This window comes from Peromyscus eremicus, chromosome 8a (assembly GCF_949786415.1).
Source record: "Peromyscus eremicus chromosome 8a, PerEre_H2_v1, whole genome shotgun sequence".
Taxonomy (NCBI): Eukaryota; Metazoa; Chordata; class Mammalia; order Rodentia; family Cricetidae; genus Peromyscus; species Peromyscus eremicus.
In genome coordinates this window covers 71052118-71070661 of record NC_081423.1, presented here as the reverse complement: position 1 = coordinate 71070661, position 18544 = coordinate 71052118, and the positions used below count along the sequence as shown (strand labels likewise).

General features: G+C 49.8%; 1 protein-coding gene across 1 annotated transcript in view; it reads right to left on the bottom strand.

The window, feature by feature from the left end:
• Positions 1-18327, bottom strand: part of Cuedc1 (CUE domain containing 1) — an 86009-nt gene extending 67682 nt beyond the window's left edge. The window contains exon 1 of the mRNA XM_059271487.1: positions 18248-18327. The gene's annotated coding sequence lies outside the window, so the exon portion shown is untranslated. The remainder of the gene's footprint in view (positions 1-18247) is intronic.
• Between the last annotated feature and the right edge of the window lie 217 nt (positions 18328-18544).

Sequence of the window (18544 nt, the reverse complement as noted above, 5' to 3'; positions counted from 1 at the left end):
ACTCTGGCCAGCGAAATGAGAACGGAAGTGACAGGCCAAGTGTGCTGGTGCACACCGCTAATCCAGCACTTCAGAGACTGAAGCGGGAGGGTCAAGGGTTCCAGGCCAGCCTGGGATCCACAGCAGAGCCACGGTTCAAAAACAAAACAAAGGCCTGAGACAGCTTAGCAGGTAAAAGTGCTCTAGCATGCTCACACACAGACATACACAATGAAGACTTATTAAAGTGCTCTAGCATGCTCACACACAGACATACACAATGAAGACTTATTAAAGTGCTCTAGCATGCTCACACACAGACATACACAATGAAGACTTATTAAAGTGCTCTAGCATGCTCACACACAGACATACACAATGAAGACTTATTAAAGTGCTCTAGCATGCTCACACACAGACATACACAATGAAGACTTATTAAAGTGCTCTAGCATGCTCACACACAGACATACACAATGAAGACTTATTAAAGTGCTCTAGCATGCTCACACACATACATACACAATGAAGACTTACTAAAAAAAAAAAATCCTGGTGTGGTGCAGTGGTGGTGCACGCCTTTAATCCCAGCACTCAGGAGGCAGAGGCAGGCGGATCTCTGTGAGTTTGAGGCCAGCCTGGACTACAGAGCGAGTTCCAGGAGAGGCAGGGATACATAGACAGACCCTGTCTCAAAAAGACAAAACCAAAAAGCCACACCTCAACTGTGTTAAGCCACTGGCTGTCAGGGTTTAGTTATCTCTGTGATGCAGTCTGAGGCAGGAAGTGCCAGCCTGGGCCCTCTGGCACATTTCTCTCTTCCATGGGATACCTTGTAATCAACTGTATAACATACATTTGTCTAACGAGTAGTGGCACACCAATCCCAGGCACTGTGCTGGGCATAGCCAAGGTAGTTAAAAACAAAGCAAACACATACAACAGCTCCCCAGAAGGAGCCCCATATCTGATGACCTACAGGCCCTGCTTGGGACTCAAAGAAACAGTTCTCCAGGTACAAAAGCAGAGCTCCCACCCAGCCCCTGGCTACACAAGAGCCTCAGACAAGCTAACCACTGGAGGCAGAGAGTGTCCCAGTGAGGAACTCCTGAGCAGCGGGAACGGAGCGCCAAGCAACAGTTCACATTGGGTTTTCACACCCTGGGCTCCACCTACTTCCCTCTGCCAGCCCAGGGCTGTGGCCACAGACAAGCACCTCCCTTGTCTCCCTCCCAACCCCTCAGCATAGAAGGGAAAGGGGGAAGCATCAGGGAGGAGGCATCCGGGAGAGAGCAGGAGGCTACAGGAAACAGGAGAAGCAAGACATAGTTCATCTGTCTCCACCCTCCTCTGCATAGAAGCAGTTTCCTCTGGAATCACATCCTAGCTTCATGCAAAGTGGAAAGGTCCCCAGCATGAGAGCTTTTCTCCCCGTCCCGGCGAAGCGAGTACTGAGCATCTCACTCATCAATCCGTCAGGTGTCTGGCTGGTGGTGCTTTTCGTTCTGCCAAAAGCAAGTTGAGAAGAAAGACACCGGGGCAGGGTTGTCATATACAGTTACCCAGGCTGTTCACAGCACAAAGTGCCCAGCCAGAGGGGCAGAGAGGGCTGGAATCCAGCCCACTGTCTGCTTACCAAGCTGCAGACCCTGGAAGGAAGGCACCTTCTTAATTGACCCAAAGGAATCTGCCAGGGCTTGGTGATGGGTCCGAGAGAATTCATTGTATTGACACTCTGTGTATGTCTGACATTTATCACCATTTAAACCAAAGGGGAGGGGTGTAGCTCAGATTGGTAGCATGCCATGTAGCTCAGATTGGTAGCATGCTCCTATGGCATACTCAAGTCCTGGGTTCAATTCCCATTAGTGCATAAACCAGGCATGGGTGGCACAAGCCTTAATCCCAAAGATTCCTGACAGACACTTAGAAGTTCAGCGCCATCCTGGGCTACATAATGAGTTTGAGATCAGCCTGGACCACCTGAGACCCTGTCTGAAAAAATCAAATAAAGCCAAAACCAGGCATGGTGGTACACGTCTTCAATCCCAGCACTGGGGAGGCAGAGGAAGGTGGATCTCTGTGAGTTGACTTGGAGGCCAGCCTGGTCTACACAGCAAGTTCTAGGATAGCCAGGGCTACATAGAGACCTCATCTCAAGAAACAAACAAACAAACAAAAAACAAATAAATAAGTAATTAAACCAAAAACTCAAACAAACAAAATTCCGCCCAGAAAGCAGGTGTGTTACTGGAAAAGTTACTTCCTCTCTGCCTCAGTTCCCACATCCAAAAGGACAGCAACCCCTGGCCAGAGGTTGGCATAAGGACAACATCAAATTATCTAAGTAGAAATGTCTGAGCAGAGCAGCTCTTCACAGTAGCTACTGATGCTGGCTTTGGACAGGAAGGAAGCAGAGGCAAATGGCACCCAGAGGCACGGTCAAGACAAGCCAGCACTTTGGGAAGTGTGTGACCAGAAGCCAGAGTCTGCAGATGCAACCCCCCTGCTGGTATTCCTAAACATCCGAGAGTTGTCACGCACCCCTCCTTCTCCTGGGCCCCTTTCCTAGCCCCTAAGGGACCTCCGCTCAGAGTGTGAGGTAAGGTCACAGGTCACAGTTCCATAGAAAGGAAAAGAGTGGCTCAGAACAGGATGTGCCCCCCAGCCTCCCACAGCCAGATCACAGGCTGCAAAGGACACACGTGAAAGGCTGGCAGCTGGTGTCTGAGAGAGAACAACATGTTCCCATGACAGTCCAAGGAATCAGGCAGTAGGACAGAAGGGGTCTGCTGCCTTCAGAGGCAGGGGGATGAGGGTCATTCATATCTCAGAAGGTCAAAACTATTTTTCCATTGTCTAGTTTTAGGGAATGACTTTTTTTTTTCTAGTACTGAGGACTGAACGTTGGGCTTTGCTTGCAGGCATGATTTATAGGACGAATTTGTATGCTAATATCTTCAAAACGACCATTATTGTAAAGTTCATCCATGCTTTACTTTTGTGTGGATGTGTACATGCATGTGGAGGCCAAAAGACAGCCTTGAGTGTTGTTCCTCAGAGGATGTCTAATTTTGTTGTTGTTGTCGAGACAAGATTTCTCTGTGTAGCCCTGGCTGTCCTAGAACTCCCTCTGTAGCCCAGGCTGGCCTCGAACTTACAGAGATCAGCCTGCCTCTGCCTCTCGAGGGCTGGAATTAAAGGTGTGGACCACCACTTCCAGCTTACCTTTTCCCCCTCAGACAGGGTCCCTCACTGACCTGGAACTTACCTAACAGTGGGGGCTGGCTTGCCGACAAGCCCTAGGGATGCTCCGGTCTCTCCCTCCCCAGGTCGGAGATTATAAATACTTGCCACCATGCTTGGCTTGTTCTGTTTCTGAGACAGGTTCTTCCTACATAGCCTGGGATGACCTGGAACTTACTTTGTAGAACAGGCTAGCCTGGAACTCATAGAGATCGGTCTGCCTCGGCCTCCCAAGGGTTGGGATAAGTGTGCCATCATTCCTGGCTTGTCTTTGTTCCTGTTGCATTGTATTTTATTTTATGCACATGAGTGTTCCGCTTGCACGTATGTACGAGTACCGAATGTGTGCCTGCTGCCTGTGGAAGTCAGAAGAAGGTAGAGAACTCCAGTTGTGGATGCTGAGTACTGAACACAGGTCCTTTGCGAGAATAGCAAATCCTCCTAACCGATGAGCCATCTCTCCAGCTCTTATTTTGGTTTTTGAGGCCTAATTTTTTTATATGTGGGTTCTGGGGAGCAAACCCAGATCCTCTGGCTGAACCATCTCTCCAGCCCTAGTCCTTCACTTTGAATGACACTCCTCTTTCTCTCTAAGGCCTTAGGGTCTCAGAACCCCACCAGGACATAGGGCGCCAAGAGCGGTAGCAGAAGGAAGCTGGGAGCCCTTCTGAAGCCTCTGGAAGAACGTTACCCTGGGCAGGGGCCATCAAGGTCTAGGCATCTGTCTAGGGTCAGGGACAGATGGTTTCTGGCTTCAGTCAAATGCCATGTCGCTGGAACTCTTTCTTTTCCAGGACAAAAACTAACAAGATGATTCGTTCCCTTATTAAATCAACTCATAAAAAGAGGAAGTCATTTATGTCCCCAGCCCCCCGTCCACTGGACACAGGCTGCTCCATGACTCAGCACCTAAGTGCACTGGCCATTCCTGACTCACCTCCCCTTCCTTATCACACTGTCCCTGGCAGTTTGCTAAATCCCTACAACCACGCAGCTGGGCTGACTCTGTTTGAAGACAGGCTTCCAAATCAGAGCCATAGAGGGGGAGGGAGACATGTGGACCTTAAACCTATAGGGGTGCAAACCCTCTCCAGAGAGAGTAAAAAGCTACCCAAAAATGGCCCTTCTCTGTCCCTGCAGAATTGCCTCAGCTCTGCCCCATACTTAGAAACAGCTGTTTCCCCAGAACTCCAAAAACAGCTCGAGCTGAGCACTTAATCTGCTCCTAGGTTCAGTTTATCCCTCCCTCAACTCAAGGAAGAATCCCAGCACTGTTCTGACACAGCGCACCCTGGGGAGTCATGTACAGACCCAGCAGCCACTTTTTTGAGTTCAAATCCCACCTCCTCGACTACCTAGGTGATGACCTTCTATGCCTCCTCAGTTTCTCCTTATGTAAACCGGAAGCAATCAGAGCTCCTGGGGCTAGAGACATGGCTCAGCAAGGTAACGGTGCTTGCCACACAAGACTGACAACAGGAGTTGGACCCCTGGAACTAAGGTTTTAAAAAGCCAGACAGATGCCTTGGGTTGGTAATCTTACATTCTGAGACCCTACCTCAAAACAAAACAACAAAAAGCCACCAAGGTGAAAGGAGAGAACCAACTCCTAGAGAAGCTGTCCCGACCTCCACATTCATGCCATGGTGCATGTGCATGTACACACACACACACACACACACACACTAAACCTTTAATGATAATAGTAGTAGTAACACTATCTCCTTTAGGACTGAATAAATATGGTAAGGATCCTACATGCTTAGAAAGTTTCCGACATCCAGTAAGCATACAATAAATATGACTGGTATCACTGGACCATCACAAAAGTCCTGCGTGGTAGGAACTGTTAATTCCACTTCTATTCAGCAGGTATGTTCTACAGCCATTTGCTGTTGTGCTGGGCCCAGTGGCACAGGCCTTGTAACACAGCTGCTCGTGAGACTGAGGGAGGAAGACCTCAAGTTCAAGGCCTGAGTGGGCTGCAGAGTGAATTGAAGGCTGACCTTCAAGACTTAGTGAGATCTAGGCTCAGAATATAAAGTAAAAGGAAGGCTGGGGACAAGGTTCGGGAGTAGGGCACTATGCTGGGCAAAGCCCAAGCACACATGGAGCTGGGTATGGTGGCTCATGCCTAGAATCCCAGCAGTCTGGAAGCAGAGAGGCAGGAGGATCACAAGTTCAAGGCCAACCTGATCTACATAACAAGTTCCAGTTTGGACAGGACTACATAGAAAGATCCTTTCTTCTGGATGTGGTCTTTAGTCCCAGCACTCCAAAGGCAGAGACAGACAGATCTCTTTGAGTTCTTTGTTTTTGTGTTTGGTTTTGTTTGGTTGGTTTTTGTTGGTGGTGGTTTTGGTTTTTGTTTTAAGACAGTGTCTCGCTATGTATCCAGACTGGCCTGGAGCTCAGTCTGTAGATCAGGCTGGGCTCAAACTCACAGAGATCCACTTGCCTGGACCTTCCAAGTGCTGGGACTACAGTCATGTTCCACCAGGCCTGGCAAGACCCTGTCTCCAAACAAACAAAAGAAAACAGAAAGACAGGAAGGAGGGAAAGTACAAAATTAAAAAGTGAAGCGACCCACAGAGAACGGCACTGTCCTTACACAGCAGAGCTGTGACAGGATAATGATTTGCACACTCAAGAATCTCATGCCTTAACATGCTCCTTCTTCCCAGTGGGGAAATCTGAGAGGTCCCAGGGATCAGCATCAAAAGCCAGTTTCCACTCTGTAGCCCCAAAAAGGCAGTGAGTGTCTCAAGGGAGTGATGTGGGATTTGCCAAACAAAATTAATTTCTGTGCTTTTTCATATTCCAGGAAAAACACTCCAAAGCATCCTTAGGGAGAGAGTGCCACCTACCAAACGTGACAAAGATGACTCAAGGCTAGGGACCACACCGGCCTCTAACTATGTTTCAGACTCCCTTGGGAGGTTCCTAGGCTGTCAGCAATTTTGTAAAAGGTCAGCGCAAATCACTTGGGAAGCATTTGCGTGGGCATGGTCTCACACACACGCACATCTGCCAAACCCATATATTTCTAAAAACATCTGCACTGTCTTCACCCTTGATGCAGGCAGGCTACAGGGCATCTCCCCGACACTCAACATGCTGCACGGCCTCTTCTGCTTATACACACACACACACACACACACACACACACACACACACACACACCCGAACTTCCCAGCAGAGGCAGGGAATCTGGTGAATCCTCTAAATGCCAGGCAATGGCGTGTGTGTGGAAAGAAATGATCTAAACACAAGCACGTCCTCACGTCCCAGGTCTGACTGTAGCTAGCAGAGTTCAAGCCAGGTCTCCCAGCTCCACTGTCAACACAGAAGTGGACAGACCACTTCTGCACACTCTGCCATAAACTTTTCTTGTATCTCATGACTGAGTTGGCTCACAAGGAGTGGCTGGAACGGGAGTCATTCTCTTCAGGGGCACAGTCACTGGTTAGCTGCCCAGGCTCTGGTAAATACTCCCCCAACCACACACACACACACCCAAGCGCTTGCTAGCAATCCCGCTTAAATGTGGTGAGTCATTTAAAAAAAAAAAAAAAAAAGGCATGAAACTAGAAGGAGCATTTGTTGGTAAGAAGAGAGTCAGAGGGTGGGTGGGGGAGGGGACAGTAGAATGGGGTAGGAACATGATCTAAATATATTCTATGTATGTATAAAATTGCTGACGCCGGGCGGTGGTGGCGCACGCCTTTAATCCCAGCACTCGGGAGGCAGAGCCAGGCGGATCTCTGTGAGTTCGAGGCCAGCCTGGTCTCCAAAGCGAGTTCCAGGAAAGGTGCAAAGCTACACAGAGAAACCCTGTCTCGAAAAAACCAAAAAAAAAAAAAAAAAAAAAAAAAAAAAAATGCTGACAATTTTTTTTTTGGTTTTTGTTTTTTTTTGGTTTTTTTTGAGGGGGGGTTGTTTGTTTGCTTTTTTTTAAGATAGGGCTTCTCTGTGTAGCCCTGGCTGTCCTGGAACTTGCTCTGTAGACCAGGCTGGCCTCGAACTCAGAGATCCACCTGCCTCTGCCTCCCCAGTGCTGGGATTAAAGGCACGAACCATCACACGTGACTGACGAATAAATTTAAAAAAAAAATTTTTTTTTTTGCCTCCAGAGAAATTGGGTTTGGTCCCCAGCATCCACGTCAGGCAGCTTTACAAAGCAGGCTGAGCTGAAAAGAACCAGGACTGAAAACAGCTGAGTACTGGAGACCTGGCTACTACTAACAGCTACGTGACTTCACAAAGTAAAACAACAGTAAGAGCAGCCAGTGCTGATGGAGAACATCCACTGTAGTAACACCATGCTAAGGGCTTACCATGTATTTGATTCCCGTCAACAATCACTAAGAATATTAGTACTCTCGGCTAGGCAGTGGTGGCACATGCCTTTAGTCCCAGCATTTGGAAGATAGAGGCAGGTGGATCTCTGAGTTGGAGGCCAGCCTGGTCTATGCACCACATACATGTCTGGTGCCCATGGAGTCCAGAAGAGGGTGTCAGATCCCCTGGAACTGTTACAGAGTTATAGATGGCCGTGAACCACTATGTGGGTGCTGGGAATCAAACCTGGGTCCCCTGGAAGAGCAGACCGTGCTCTTAACCACTGAGCCATCTCTCCAGCCCCAACCACCACTGAAGATAGGAACCCAAGGCTTCATGAATGCTACCAAAACACTCTTATCAACTGAGTTATATCCAGGGGTCTTAACTAATATCATTCAACTTTTCAATGCATGTAATGGCCTGAGACCACAGATTCCTCTAGGAGCAGACAGTAATCTTCAAGATTCTCTCTGCCTTTAAAGTTTGGGTTTCTCATTTAGAAATAAAACGAACGTTGGGTCAGTTTACCTTTAATCCCAGCACTCAAGAGGCAGAGACAGGAGGATCTCTGAGCTCAAGGCCAGCCTGGTCTACAGAGAGAATTCCAGGACAGCCAAGGCTACCAGAGAAACCCTGTCTCAAAAGATCAAAAAAGAAAAAGAAAATAAAAAAAAAAAAGGAAAATGAACGCATGACTTTGAAAAATCAAATGCAGCTGGGAGGTGGTGGCACAGGCAGGCCTTTAATATCAGCAAAGGCAGACGGATCCAAATTCGAGGATAGCCTGGACTACACAGGCAGTTCTAGGATAGCCAGGGCTACGCAGAGAAACCCTGTCTCGAGGAAAAACAAGAAAAGAAAAAGAAAAACCAAATGCAGGATGCTGTAACTTGCTAAGAGGGACAAACACATCTGTGTATGCCTCCCCCGGAATCAGTCTGGAGGAAACCTCTGACTTCCTAGGGTAATGATGCACTAGGAAACCACCCGCTGGCCCCAAACTGGCCCCAAAATTGACAGCTTGAGGTCTCAGAGGGTTGCCAGCATGCAAAGGTCTGCAAATCTGCAACAATTAGTTCTTCAACTTGCCTTTGCCTTTTTTTTTTTGTTAAATCCAGTCAAATGAGAGCAAATGTTACCATCGGAGGCTGTTCATGCCAGGAGCTCACTACGCAGCCTAGATAGAATTCAAACTAATCAACCTCCTGAGAGTTGGGATTACAGGTACGTGCTACTATGTCTCGGGAAGGGGTTATCTTTTTTCTTTTTCTTTTTTCTTTTCTTTTCTTTTTTCTCTTTTAAAGCTCAGAGAGATGGATCAGAGGTTAGGAGCATGTACCGCTCTTCCAGATGGCCTGCATGCTGGCTCATAACCAGCTTTAACTCCAGCTCCAGGAGACTCAACCACTTTTCTCTTCCAAGGACACTTGCACACATGCCGTGCACATACATACACTCAGGCACATACACATAAAATACATCTTTAACATTTAAAAAAAAAAAAAAGCATGTACAGGGGCTGGAGAGATGGCTCAGCAGTTAGAGCACCTGCTGCTCTTGCAGAGGACCCAGGCTTGGTTCCCAGCACCTACACAGCACATGGTGGCACGTGGTGGCTCCCAACTGACCATAACTCCAGTTTGAGAGGATCTGATGTCCTCTGATGACCTCCAAGGGCACTAGGCACATGTGGTGCACATATGTACATGCAGGCAAATATTCATACACATAAAATAAATGAATCTAAGAAAATGGTGTGTGAGAGACAGTGTGTGTGTGTGTGTGTGTGTGTGTGTGTGTGTGTGTGTGTGTGTGTCGGTGGGGGGAGGGCGGTGCTAGCATGCTACATGTGTGTCCTCAGAGGCCAGAAGAATGAGTCAGATTCCCCTAGAGCTACAGTTACAGGTGGTTGTGAGCCACCTGACAGAGGTGTTGGGAATCAGGTTCTCTGGAAGAATAGAGAGCACTCTTAGCTGCTGACCCGTCTCTGCAGGCCTGAAGGGGCTAGTCTCTCTTTTTTTTTTTTCTTCAGAGCTGAGGACCGAACCCAGGGCCTTGTGCTTGCTAGGCAAGTGCTCTACCGCTGAGCTAAATCCCCAACCCCAAGAGGCTAGTCTTAAGGAAGCCAGTACATGACGCATTTGATCTTGTAGCACGCTTAGTTTGCTTTCTCCGTCTTGTGGGAGAGCTACCTCACCCAGGTAATCTATGGGTAAGACTTCACTATGGCCCAAGTCTGTGACTTTCTTGTCTTATCATGTACCATGGGGTTCTGACCCGCGTATACATCTTCACACGCCCTCTCCACCCCCACATCAATCCCCCCAGCTGAGCCTCCCGTCACTCAACAGCTGCTTTCTAACTCCACCTCAGATTCACCCCCTCTTCCCTGCTCAGCCCAGGAATCCCCCTTCCACCCACCCTGACACTCGTGTGCACAGACAACACTGAAACTCCCTCCCAGTGGGCCCCTCCCCTGCCTCTCACCAGCATCCAGTCCCTGGTACAGCCTGGAACTGAAACCAATCTCAGACCCAAACAAAGTGAAATCATTTCCTGAGCCCGGTCACCCTACACAACCACAAAGCATCTTTGGTCGAGCAAAGCTCCAAATCCAGCTTTGGGAAAAGCAAAGCTCTTGACTTCTGAGCCATCTCTCCGGCCCTGTTTTTAAAATACATTATTTAAATTGTACGTGTGCATGTACGCGCTCGCGTGCACCCACAAGTACAGATGCTCAGGGAGGCCACAGGCATCAGATCCCCCTGGAGTTGTAGTTAGGGGTGGTTATAAGCGGTCCAACATGGATGCAAAAGCAGTAAGCACTCTTGGCAGCTGACCCACACCCCCTACCCCGTTTTCTCTTTTAAGATAGGATCTCACTATATACTCCAGGCTGTCCTTGAACTCAAGATTTTTCTGGGTGCTGGAATTACAGGCATACACCACCATGTCTGCCTGAGATAAATTCAGGCTGTCCTGGCACTCACTGTGTAGACCAGGCTGGCCTCAAACTCAGAGATATGCCCACCTCTGCCTCCCAAGTGCTGGGATGAAAGGTATGCACCACTATGACCAGCCTGATTTATTCTTTTTTTTTTTTTTTTTTTTTTTTTTTTTGGTTTTTCGAGACAGGGTTTCTCTGTGTAGCTTTGCACCTGTCCTGGAACTCACTTGGTAGCCCAGGCTGGCCTCGAACTCACAGAGATCCGCCTGGCTCTGCCTCCCGAGTGCTGGGATTAAAGGCGTGCGCCACCACCGCCCGGCCTGATTTACTCTTAATTGAGTCTCTTTTGAGAGCAAGCCTGTTTTCTTCTGAGACTTCTGTAGCCATCTTGTTAAATGTATTGAGATTGGCGTAATGCATGTTTTCCCTAAATGTTGAAGCCTTTTTTATTTGGAGCAGGGGGACAGGAAAAAGCCATGATAAATGAACATGTCGGCACTTGACGATCTTTAGAAAAATTATGTATTGTGAGAAGGCTCCCCAGATGTATTTTGTTAACCTTGCTCTTGCCCTTCAGCCTATCAGGACCCTTTTTCTGTCAGTGGGAGGGATCATGAACTAACATATCATCTACTGCTTGCTCACTCATTCCACAGGGTTTACTGAGGATTCTGTGTCTGCCCAGTGTTCAGTTGGGAGCTGAAGTTGATAACTCAGGAACTCCACAACCATCTTCTGAATAGAGCTCATGCTCTCTGCGGCCAGGATCTGGCAAATGTTGTTACTTTCGGGTTTCTTGCCACTTTGCCCAAGGCTTCTTCCGGTCATTCCCAGGGAGCATCCCTAAGGCAGGGACCCAGGCATGAGTCCCAGCTGCTGAGCAGGTGGGATTTACATCTTAGCTCTACATTCATGAACAGGCTACCCTCTGTCACTCAGCATTCCTCAACGATTCCACAGTACAAGGAGAGGTTATGCCAAGTCTGAGCAACCTTCCACCTCAAAAATTCCAGTTTTCATCCTCCTATCGCCGAGCAGGCATGGACCTCCACTTCATCTTCCTGTCTGCAGATGAAACAGCTTAAACCACAAAGACAAATGAATCTTGTTCCCATTTCCAAAACCTTTTTTTTTTTTTTTTTTTTGGTGGTGGTGGTGGGGCATCCCCCTCTGCTCCAATGAGTAACTTTTCTTGCTCATTACAGCCTGTCTGGAACATCCTCCCTGTCTCTTCCTTGAGTTCTCTCTCTGCAATTTAAATGCATCCCCCTCTGGTCCTCTGTCTAGTGAGCAGCTGTGTTCTGAGCAGCAATGCCTGTATGACTTCTACCCCTTCAGTGTGTTCGCTGAAGGCTGAAGACGTAACTACTGCTTAGCTATTAAAAACCACAAGAGCGCCGGGTGGTGGTGGCACATGCCTTTAATCCCAGCACTCGGGAGGCAGAGGCAGGCGGATCTCTATGAGTTCGAGGCCAGCCTGGTCTACAGAGCAAGATCCAGGACAGGCACCAAAACTACACAGAGAAACCCTGTCTCAAAAAACCAAAGGAAAAAAAAAAAACAACCACAAGAGCCTAGCTGGAGAGATGGCTCAGAGGTTTAAACACTGGCTGGATTGATTCCCAGCACTCACATGGTGGCTAACAACCATCTGTAACTCCACTTCCAAGGAATATAAGAAAGACTCCCCTTTTGGCATCTGTGAGCAACAGGCAGGAATGTGGTGTACCAACATACATGCAGGCAAAACATCCATACACACAAAGTCATAAAAATTAAAAAACCACACACACAAAGGTAGCTAGGCATGGTGGCATATGTCTATAATCCCAACACTCTGGGTAGGGGAAGAGGCAGAGGCAGAAAGATTACAATGAGTTTGAGGCCCAGCCTAGCTACAGAGTGAGTTCCAGGCCAGCTTGGTATACAAAGTGAGACTATGTCTCAAAAAAACAAATTCAAGTTTGGCACGGTAGCTCATGCCTATAATCCCAGCACTTGGGAAGCTGAGGCAGGAAGACTGTGAGACTCTGAGGCCAGTCTGGGCCAATACAGTTAAGTTTCAAGTCAGCTTGGGCTAGAATGGGAAAGTGTCTCAAAAAATAACAATAGGGTTGGGGATTTAGCTCAGTGGTAGAGAGCACTTGCCTAGCAAGCACAAGGCCCTGGATTCGGCCCTCAGCTCTGAAAAATAAATAAATCAATAACAACAATAACAACAAAGCAAAACAAACAAACAACCACACACACACACACACACACACACACACACACAAACCAAACCTCAACGACAAAAAACGAGCCCAAGGCGTCCAGGAAGCTAACCACACGGCAGGGTTCCTGCCTCACCCTGGCAAAGATGTCACGGGATCCCAAAATCCTAACCCTTCTCACATGCCCACAGGCCAGCTACAGGGCTGTGCTAACATCACAGAATAGGAACACACTGTCTGCTGGGGTAAGATCAGGTACCTGGAAGACAGCTGCCCCCATATCCTCACCCCACTCAAAAGTCCCCTCCCCCAGGAAGCCCTGTCCGCTCAAGCACGTCTTCTGACTGGCAATTACCCGATTCTTCAGTGTTTCATCTTATTTTCACTTTGTTGAGCATGGGCTCCCAGGGCTTCACATTCTACCCCTGAGCTCCACACCTGCCCAGTGTTTCATCTTGTCACAGCCCCTTGTCACAGCCCCCGCCAGGGTGACCGGAATGCTAGACTAAAATGTTTATCGTCTCACTAGATATTAGACTCCAGGCCTCTTGAGGGCAGGACCACGCCTTGGTGAGCTTTGTGCCCTAGGTCAGGTCTCAGTAGACTGTCTGGCCAGCAGTTCTTAGCAGACTGCATTAAGCAGAACCTACCAGACACTGGCCACTGCATAGGCAGACCCTGAGTGCAGCACAGTCCCTTTATCCCCACCTCACCCAACTAAACAGGGAGCTACTGAGGACGTCTCCGAGGGTGTGAGCCTGCAACCAGGCGCCCTCAGCCCCCTTCCAGTTCTTCCATTTTGAGATACATGATCTCAGGCATGTTATTTATCCTCTCGCTACCTCTTGGGTCTGTTTCCTCACCTGAAAAATGAATGTCATCTCATGGGGTCTCATGTCATCTCATGGGGTCTCATGAGGAAACAAGGACTCCTAACTACTGAGCTAGCTTTCAAGCCTGAGAATTGAGAACACATACGATGGGGTGAAGGGGTGACTCAGTAGATAAGAGCAATTGTTGCTCATGTAGAGGACCCGATTTCCGTTCCCAGCACCCACATGGTAGTTCACAACTATACATAACTCCAGTTCCAGACACGCATGTGGTGTACAAATATACACGTGGCTAAAACATTCAAACATGTAAAATAAACTAATCTTTTAAAAAAATCAACACATCCCATCAAGCAGAGGCAGGTGGACATCTTAAATTCGAGGCCAGCCTGGTCTACCAAGCAAGTTCCAGGTTAGCCAGAGCTAAACAGTGAAATCCTGTCTCAAACAAACAAACAAAAACAAAACAAAAAGAACACATCTGACCACGGCAAGGAGTTGGCTGCTTGGCGGAGTGAGATTACACTTTTTACTCGTGTTGTGTGTGTGTGTGTGTGTGTGTGTGTGTGTAAAAGCACAAGCTTTTACCCATCATACCATATCTCTAACCCCTGTGCTCCTCCCTTCACAGGAAGCTCTTTGCTACAGACTCCCACTCCATTCCACTCTTAACTGCCCACCCTGTCAAACACTAGGTGCCTTGTCCCTCTGGAGCGACGCTAACATTAAAAGAAAAGCCTTTCGGCCCTACCTCTACCTCTACCCACAGCCTATAGGGCAAACTCTTTGAGAGGACAGGGAAGAGTTGATTCCACAGCAAGCCTTCTAATACTGAGTCATTTCACCCTTCCTGTATCACCCTGACATTTCAGCAACCCCAGACCTCCATTTTTGTCCCCTTCGCTGAAACACCACATCTGTCCCAGCCGCTACAGTTATGACCAAAGATTCTTTCCTTAGTAACAAGTACCAGAACTTTCGAGCCCACATACAGAAATAATAGCACCAGCTTCTATGAAAGGAACAATCATTCTGTCTCAACGCACGGGCGAGACCTCCTCCAACGCCTTCTAAGAATGAGACGCTGATGCCCTAACGAGGCTTCAGAGTAAGATCCAGAGCCACCTGGGGATGCCTAAGTAAGTTCTGCCGATTCACTAAGCTATGGTGCTAGAGGCGGAGCTCGGTGATAGAACATGTGCTTTGTCAGCAGGGGCAAAGCTCTGGATTCGATTTTCAGTACCACAAAACCAAACCGAATCACAAAGACACTTTGGTAGAAATGGGCATAAAAATGGCTTACCTGCTTCGTAAAGTGCAGGTTAGACATCGGTATCCAACCAAGAACTCACTGAAGACCCTTGACACAGTAGAAAAGCAGTGGTTATGTTTTAAAGAAGGGAGTTATGTTCCCAAGCAATTACTCCATCTACTGTTTATGAACAGTTTTATTTTTTAATCTCTCTTTTTTTTTTTTTTTTTTTTTTTGACAGGGTCTAACCTAACCCAGGCTACTCTTCAACTCTCTATGTAGCTAAGGATGACCTTGAACTTCTGATCCCTTTGTCTCTACCTCTCTAGGGCTTAGATGACAGGCTTATGCCACCCTGTCCAGTTTATATGGGTGTAAGGATTGAACCTTGGGGCTTTGTGAAACTAGACAAGTACTCTAGCAGTCTCCCAACCGAGCGACATCCCAGCCCTGTGACTTCTTCTGAAGATGACTTTAGCTGCTTTCTTAGGAAGGAATCTATTGCATTGCTCTGGCACATTAGAGGTATTTCTGGGTGGCTGGAAGCAGAGGATCAGACGGCAGGACAGCCAGAGCAGCTAACATCTCGAGTCCACCAACATCTGGAAGCCAGAGCTTTGGCAGAAAGATAAGTCCTGGCCACAAGGGAAGATGAACCCCGCCACAAGAGCCTTGCATGCCACCGAGACATCCAACTCCCAAATCAGGGACTGCTAGACCATAGTCATTTTGGGTCTCCAGACCCAACTGCGATTTGTCACAAGCACAGGAGCCAGCAAACCACAGGTACCACCTTGCATGGTCAGAGGTGAGCCTTGTGCCCAAGGCTCTAGGAAATTCTCAGCTCTGTTGCTTAGTAACGGAGCAGAGTGACTTTAGGGAACTCTGAAGGAAAATAAAAAAAAAAAAACAGATGTGAGAGGTACTGCATGCCAAACACTCTACTCACTGGATGGCATAAGGTGGGGTGGGGAGCAAGTCAGATCCGTGGAGTCAGAACTTCTTATCACACTCAGCACAATCTGAAGACCCTTGCTGGCACAGCGAAAATGCCATTGTCCTATTACATGAGGTGGGAGTTCCATTTCTGAGCATTGTTACTGCATTTACTGTTTGTGACTGGTTTTAAAGACAATGTTAGTGGCATCATTCAAAGGACATTCAATTGCTTTGGCCCATCAGCGGTGGTGTGAGCCTAAGAAAGACTTCTCAGTACTGAGGTGGATAAGTCTGACACGGAAGACCCCTGGACTCTCCCAGATCCCAAGCAGGTACAGATGAACAGACACCTGCACACCATGCACCCTGGCACCCAGGGAGTTACGGAGAAGAAAAGCAGGGCTGCCCTCTTTGGGGCTGCACAGGAGATGAACCCCAGTGGCCTGTCTGGCCTCCACTTGCGTTCTGAAGTCCCCAGATATGGAAGGAACTGCAAATACCCAGATTGTTTTCCTGGGCAAATCTGCTCCAAGGCTCCACACTGAACACTCTCCATAAGGCTCTTCAACCTCATGTCCCTAAGATGAACAGGGGATCCTAAAAGGCTTGCCTCCTACACCCACCCCGCACCTGTCCCTTTGTTTTCCTCTAATTCAATAGCCCTGTGGCCCCAACACAGTGCCTAAGGTCTCCCCACCTCGCAGACAGCAAACTCAGTCCTGGAAGAACAGCCACCTCAATTGCCCCGTCCTCTAGCTAACTGGAGGGAGCTGGGAACTCGGCCAGAGCTTCCAGGTCTCCATGGCCACAAGTTCAAAGTGGCATGAGAAAGGACCTCACAAGAGTTCTGCTTTGGGCGCCCTGGGATTATTTACTAACGAGCCACAAAGGAGGAATCTGTTCCAAAAGGCCTGGACTAGACCACAAACTCTAGCACAGGGTCTTAATCAGAACCCTAGTTCCAAGGGGGTAGATCAGCCCTCTGGCAGTGCATATGGATGTTCCAGCACCTGCGCAAGTTTGGGAAATGTGGTTAGGGTACAGCTTTCCCCAGATCCCAAAGAAGCCCTTGGTCTAACTCTCAGGCCTGGTCTTCCCCCCCTCTCACCCTCACTGTCACATCACCAGCCCTGAGCTATCCTAAGTGCCCAGACTCTCTTCGACACTGTGCCCAGCAGTGTCCCCTCTCCTTCCCAGCAGCAGCAGAGAGCAGACAGGGGATTTCAACCCACCCCTACTGGATGCAACCTCCAGGGGCCCAAGCCAGCCGCACCAAGGTGCCACCTTCCATTCAAATGGAAGTCCCCACTTCACACTTGATCCAGCAGGGACCAGACTTCATAATGAGATGAGATCCATAAAGACGATATCCATAAAGAGATGATATCCGTAAAGGAAACGTATCCCTCACTTCCTTCCAGCAGCCTGGTTAACTTCATCAGCTGATAAAGAACGGGGTGAGGGGCCCCCCCAGAACCCTTTCTCCTGGGCCAGGTGGCTCAGGGTGTTTTGCAAGATAAGCAAGACAAAAAGTGTATTTCCCGGGTTTCAGGCTGCCTAGGGAACAGGTGGAGATCAAGACGCATGGTCTTCTACCTAACATCATGTCCAGGGTGTCTCATCATTACACTCCCAATTATCCCCTCAACCTCTATTCCTACAATAAACAAATAAGGGAAATCTAAAATCTCTCTCCCTTAAAACACCCTCCCCAGGAATTTCATAACAGTATAAATTTCTTGGAGCTAAAAACTTTATTTTTAAGGGGAGAAGATGGGCAAGCCCATGCTGGGGTGCAAGGCAACCACTCTGGGAGAAAACCAAGGAATAAAGGCAAGCCCCGGCCCCCTGGAGCTCAGCGCCCCAGGCACTTAGAGTCCGAGGGGCGGGGGAGCAGGGGCGGGGACAACGCATTCTGAACTTTCCCCAGCCGGGTCGCGGAGAGATGCAGCTCCCAGGGGACCGGGTGGGACTAGAAAAGGCTGAGCCGACCGGTGACCACAGTGGGCGCAGGAAGCGAGCCTCCCCTCCCCCTAAAAGGAGTTCAGCTCCCAGCCCCGGCCTCCGCCTCGCCATCGCCATTCAGCCTGCGCCCCCATGCCAGGGCGAAGCCGGGAGGGTGTTGTCCACACAAAGCGGGGAACCGGGGAGCGGAGACCCCGGAGGAGCAGGCTCCCCAGGCCTCGCGTCCCTTCCCCGCGGCGCCGGCCGGTGACCACCCCTCGGATCGTGGCCCCGGGTGCCGCACGCCCCCTGCGCCCAGGGCCCGGGGACGGAGTGGGCAGCCGCGGAGAGAGGGCCGCCCGGAACTGGCGCGGAGGCGCGGGCTCCCGGGAAACCGTAGCCACGGCGCGAGGACTCAAACTCGCGACAGCCCGGCCCTCGCGGCCGCGCCTCGCCGATGCTCCCGGGGAAGGTGGGGCCGCCGGGCCGGGGTGGAGCGCGGCGCCCACGAGCTCGCGGTAGGGGCGGCGAGAGCGAATCGGGGTCTTACCGAGCACCGCACTCGCGTCCGCTCCCGCGGGCCGCTGGGGCCGGGCGGCGGGGGAGGGGCGCGGTCCCGCGGTGGCCGTGGCGGCGGCGGCGGCGGCGGTGGCGGCGGCGGGCCCGGCTCGGTGGCGCGGCGGCGCGGCGGCGCGGCTGGGCGCCGGGAGGCGGAGAAAGCGAGGCGAGGCCGGCTTCCTAGCGGCGGGCTGCGAGAAATGCAGCTGTCCCTGCGCGGCTGCCGGCGAGGCCACAAGTGGGGCCGCGCGGGGAGGAGCGGGGCTGCGCGCGCGCCGGGGCCCAGGCT